Below are 6,169 nucleotides of genomic sequence, written 5' to 3' on the forward strand. Positions count from 1 at the left end.
AGCAGCAGCAGCAGCAGTTTTCAGAGCCAGGAGTGGATTTGGGGCAGGTCAATAGTAAACAATGGTGATTTTATTTTTACTTTCTGGAAAAGGAGATAACACAATTCCAGAAGGTGCAGTCATGGTTTAGGGTTAAGAATGCCTTTTACTGCACCTAGAACAGTGCTATGCACAGAATAGGTGCCCGAGTTGTGTTGTGTTAAAAAAAAAAAAAAAGGCAAACAGATTTTGTGCTTATCTTCAAGGCTGGCTTAAGTATTAAATGGATTTTTAAAACACTTGAAAAAATTAAAGAATTCAATTTATTTTAAAAAAAAAATTACATATGCTTCTCGGTGAAAGGCACTCCATGCCTAACCACTGATCAGCACCTCCCTGGAGTCAAAGCTCCTCCCAGACAGCTCAGGCTGTTACTAATTGAAGATTATTATGACCCAGATCCTACCACTGGTGAAGTTAACAAGTGGTGGAAAAGGAAAAGTTGGTTTGTCTGGAGCCCTGGGGAAATAGTGACCTAAAGTCCTCAGACCGCCTCCAAGTTTCCAGGTTAGAAAGGGGGCAGAGGTGGCTGCTGCAGGGCGCATCAGCCCACCAGGTGGCTGTCTTGTGTGCAGGTTGGTTGGCACAAGGCGAACGTTTGAGCACTACCAAGCTTATGGTTTCAACCAGTCAGGGGGTCTGCGTGCTTGAGCCAGCAGTTTTGATGTGCTGGGGGTCTGCTTCCTATAGAAACAACTTGAGGCTTGTGTCAGCTCTTTGTTATCTTTCAGGGAACTGGGAATTTCATGACACTGCTCTGTGGCTGCTCACAGTCTAAATTGTTACCAGTTTCCCAGCCTAAGGAGTATTTCTTTCTCCATCTTCACATGTTCTAATCCTTAACTCTTAAACCACCATTTTAAGACTCACAGGAGGCCTGGCTGACTAAAACTTTTCTACAATCAAGAGGCAGACAGAGACCATGGGGGTGGGTCTTTCCCACTAAGGCGCTCTAGGGCCCTTTTGGTTACAAGACAATTTATTACCCATTTTTCCATGGTCCCAAGAAGCCCAGGGCCTCCAACAGCTTCCCGTCTCTTGAAGAAAGTCTAAACATGCCCTCTCTCAACTGGCATCTCATCCCTCTGTCTGATAACGCACCCAAAAAACCACACTACCTGGCCCCCAGGACCTAACTTAGGAGGGACGGGAACAGAGTTTCCCAGAGTGTGACACAGGGCTCGAGGGTGAGGCTGGGCATCCCCGCTTCTACCCTTTGCTCTCACATTCATAGTGCCTAGGAATTGGGACAGCAGCAGCCTATAATGGATATTGATTAAGGTAGGAGTTGACAGACTTTTTTCTACAGAAGAAAATAAATCTCAAAGCATCTTTAGGCAATTTGGTATCTGTATCTGGGTGCAAAAGGAGCTTCCATGTTTGTGGAGCACCAGAAGCCAAATATAATGTGTACATCAACTGAGAACCAGACTTGTCCACTGTCCTGGTTTATGACCCCAGTAATGAGTGACCCATCCCATAGAGAATCATCCAAGAGCTGCCTCAGTTGTTTGTTTATGAATCAGAAACATACCCTGTCCTGCCTTGTAGCTTCTGGTGGTGGGACTGTGATAGGAGTGTGGATCTGGCTGTTATGGGCTAATGCACCCCCTCTGCTGTAGACTGGCTTCCTTGGTTCAAGGAGCGGTAGGGGACACTGCATGAAGTCACAGGTGTGAGCAGGGGATAGTGGCCCTGTATCAACTCTGGTGTCAGGCCTAGGTCCCTTGCTGGTACATCTTATTTGTTCCCTGTGGCCCTGGTTATGCCAAGCCACATAATCACTTCTATCCTATGACGGCTGGCCTATCTGAACTAATGGTTAGGGGTTGACGAACCCAGATCATGCTGGGCAACTCTGACATTCCATGACCAGAGGCCTCATCTCTGCCAGGCCCCAGGACCATACCAGGAGCCACACTGAATGGTATGGGCTTTCTCACTGCAAGTGGTGTGTCCTTTCTTCAGGACACTAGGAGTCTGTGTTGTGAGCCTCCAAGTAAAATGCCGCATACAGCATGTAGCACCTTTCCAAACACAGATAGCTATGATGTCATCAGTTCTGTTGGGTCATCTGCCCAAGAAGCAGGTCCAGCCACACTCAAGATTCATCAATTGTGACTGCTTTTGTGCCAGGACAGCAGTTGCAGCAGAGACCTAGGGTCTGTGAAGCCTGAAATGTGTCATATGTACCATTAGAGGAGACCCAGGACCTCAGTGGTAATTCAGTGGAGATGAGATAGGGACCACAGCTCTGCAGGCCTAGGGAGACTGCAGGTTGGTACTCGTTTCCATTATTTCCTCCAGGAGATGATGTTGTTTACACGTACTATCAGGGGATGGGGAGTCAGGGTTAGAAGAGTGAACGTGGAATTCACGACTATGGTCCCCTCACCCATGGTAGTTTACTAACAACACAGACTGTCCATTCATGTCAGAAGTCCAGGACATGTGCAATGGACACTGAATGGATCTGTGGGCCCAGAGATAACCACTGTTAGCAGGACCTGGGACAAGCGTCTATTAATTGCCTGGTCCTCGGAGCATCACTTCACAGCACGGAGGCCATGATCATGCTGCCGTTCCTGTGCATGATGTTATCAACACACTGGGTCCCATATGAATGTGGGAATAGTTTCTCCTTCTGCAGTTCCAGTTCAGTTCAGTCACTCAGTCGTGTCCGACTCTTTGCGGCCCCATGGACTGCAGCCTGCCAGGCTTCCCTGTCTATCATCGACTCCCAGAGCTTACTCAAACTCATGTGTATCATGTCGATCCAGCCATCTCATCCTCTGTCATCGCTTCTCCTCTGGCCTTCAATCCTTCCCAGCATCAGGGTCTTTTCTAATGAGTCGGTTCTTCACATCAGGTGGCAAAGTATTGGACTTACTTACCCCAGTAAATAACCATGTGGCTCATCAGGAGAGAATGGAAGGACTTTTGCACTTGCTGTGGTGATGAAAGGGCCCTCCTCACTGGGATGTGGCTTCTTTCCCTGGTGATGCCTTCTGAGAAGTAGCTCAGTTCTGGGAATTTTGGTAGGGATGTTTGGGAGGAATGGCTGCTTTTAGCCTGCTGATCATCCAGTCTTGTGTTTGTCTCTCCTTGTTTTCTGTCTGTCAATCAAGCAGTTTGCATCCAGGTTCACTGGCCATCTCTCTGCCTCTAGATCAGCCTGTGCTCTGAGCCAGCATTGCACTCTCTGCAGCCAGGCCCTGGCTGGCATTGGGACTCTCTGGTCACTTTCAGCTTCCCTGATAGCTCAGTTGGTAAAGAATACACCTGCAACACAGGAGACCCCAATTTGATTCCTGGGTTGGGAAAATCCACTGGAGAAGGAACAGGCTACCCATTTCAGTATTCTTGGGCTTCCCTTGTGGCTCAGCTGGTAAAGAATCCGCCTGAAATGCGGGAGACCTGGGTTCGATCCCTGAATTGGGAAGATCCTCTGTAGAAGGGAAAGGCTACCCACTGTAGTATTCTGGCCTGGAGAATTCCAGGGACTGTATAGTCCATGAGGGTCACAAGAGTCAGACATGACTGAGCAACTTTCACTAATCACTTTGACTGTTGTACCAACTTTGCTCCTGACATACAACACTCCACCTGGAATCTGATCTTTCCCCATTTTCCATCCTGTTCCTGCCGGAAGCCCATGGTACACAGTCTCCTACCACTATCCTTGATTTCCACAAAAGTCAGCCTTGAGCTGCTGGAGATGCTTCTCATGCATGCTTTCTTCTTGGGCTCCATAGAGTCCATCAGGCTTTCCCATGGCGCCTGGAGGCCTGGACACTTTCCTGCCCTTTCATACCGTGTCTGCCCTGGCAGATTCACTTCTCTGAGCCTTGGATCCCCTCCTTTACCACCTGCCTTGGAAGTTCTGGATTTTCTCTTTCATGCCATGTGGGCCAGGCCTTTCTCAAGGCTTCCAAGGCCCATCCTAATGGGAGATCAGCACCATCTCCCCGGCCTTGCTAAATCCTGTGACCCCTAATTGTGAACTGTCCCTTCTCCAACTTGGGTTCTGTGCTCACCCGTCAGCTCTTTGCCCCCTCCCTGTGATCCTGCTTCCTCAGGACCATCCCCACAGGCTCCCCATCTCTCACAGTACCCGGGGTTAGATTCTGACAGTCCTCTGTCATCTAGGCTTTTCCTGCAGAGCAGCCTGGCACATCTCTGCAAAGGTTATGATGCTGTGAACAGACCTGGTGGACAAGGGGACAAAGCCAGGATGTGTGAAATTTGCCAGGCAGGGGACTCCTCCTTCTTCACAAGCAGAGGAGGGGCACTGGCTGTATGGTGTGTGTTGTGGGGTGCCATTGCTCTGTCAGCCCAGCCCTGCACTTTACTCCGCTCTCACATAACTGGGGGAAGGGGCCTCAGGGTCTTTTTTCCCCAACCTCACCCTCACTGTGTTTTGCCTTCACAGATGCTCATTGTCTTTCCTATAATTTCACCAGTGATCCTCGGCACAGAGATGATCAGCCATGGTGTGAGGTTCAAGGAGAAGTTGATCAAAAGATCTTCCTCTCCTATGACTGTGATACAGCTAAGATCAAGTACCTGAGTCCACTGGGAGAGGAAGTGAAAAGTATGAGTGCCTGGGAAACATTCAAGGACACTGGAGACTTGCTCCAGGGGCAAATGCCTGACGTTACACCGGAGAATCACACAGACAAGGGTGAGTTAGAAAATCCAAATGCAGGAGGAGTAGACTGGGGGCTTAGCTGCATTCACTGTTTTCAGGTAAAAAAAAAAAAATTGGATACTGTCCTTCCCTAGTAGTCCAGTGGAAAGAGCAGCTGTTGCAGGAGAGACCAGGACCAGACTAGCTGGACCCAGGGAAGGTGGACCCCGGTGGGGCAAAGTATCTGTCAAGTGCAGAGGCTGAGTTCTGTCTTTTCCTCGGTGGGAATAGGCCCTCTGACCCTGCAAGCCAGGATGACATGCTGGCATGAAGGCAATGGACACACCAGTGCATCCTGGGAGTTTGGCTTCAATGGACAACTGTGCCTCCTCTTTGATTCGAAGAATGGATCCTGGACAATGGTTGATTCTAAAGGGAGGCGGATGAAAGAGAAATGGGAGACAGGGCTGTAACGGACTTCTTCAGGACGGTCTCCATGCGAGGCTGTTGGACCTGGCTTCAGGATTTCATGGTGTGCTGGGAGAAAATGCTGAAGACCTTGGGTAAGTGAGAAGGGAGGAGAAAGTGGTCGTACTCTCATGGTGACATGGACCCACCCCTCTGTGTTTGTGAAAATGACCCGTCAGAGGTGAGCTGTCCTGGAAGAACAATGGCCCAGGGATGTTCTGTCACCCTCCTTCCTCTTCCATCTCTTGGCATCTCTCCTCACAGCACAGGCCTTTGTACTGTTGAACACGGATTCTCACTGATCCTAAGCATGAGAGCATCTCTATGATTCCAGTCTCCTTCTTACTATTCCCTCTTTCGGAAGCTTCTTTTAAGTGTCCCCAGTCCTCCTTCTGGAAATCTGTCAATAGCACCTCTGCTGTCAGCTCCTGAGGACTCCATCCTGATGTCACCATCTCTGATGGCACAGCAGGACTGAGTGACTCTGTTGAAATCTTGCTTCCCCATTAGCTGTCAGAATCCCATGGGGACTGGGCTCCTCCCTCCCTCCCATCTCGCCTGAGGACCTGTCACAAGGGCCTCCACATATGGGTGCAAACAGGCTGCATAGTAGGGGTACCTGGGTCAGGGGGGCTGAGGCGGCATCTGCCGAGTTTGGGGTCTGGACGAGGGCTTCACCCTTATTCTCCTTGCAGCATCACTGACCACGGGCCCCCCTACAGTGAAGTCCTCAGCCACAGCCATCAAGCACATCACAGGGATCCTCCCCGTGCTCCTCACCAGTTTTGTCATAACTGTCTTCCTGGGCTGAGTCCTTTCAGGAGCAGGTACTGAGGGCAGAATTCAGAGGGAATGCAGGGGCACAGGGCCTGGTGTGAGGCTGGGGAAGGTGAATCCCAGCCAACCCATGCCCCTCACTGAAGCTCTTCACCCTGGAAATGAGCAGGTGAATAAGACCCCATATCACCCGAGAGCAATAATTGCCGACCCAGCTCCAAAGGCCCGACCTCACAGGAAGTGGGTGGATCAAGC

The 6,169-nt window shown here is 50.0% G+C and overlaps 1 pseudogene; it reads left to right on the top strand.

Moving 5' to 3' along the window:
* On the top strand, positions 2,607-5,948 carry LOC108636772 (annotated as a pseudogene).

This window comes from Capra hircus, chromosome 9, assembly GCF_001704415.2.
Source record: "Capra hircus breed San Clemente chromosome 9, ASM170441v1, whole genome shotgun sequence".
In the NCBI taxonomy this organism is placed as follows: Eukaryota; Metazoa; Chordata; class Mammalia; order Artiodactyla; family Bovidae; genus Capra; species Capra hircus.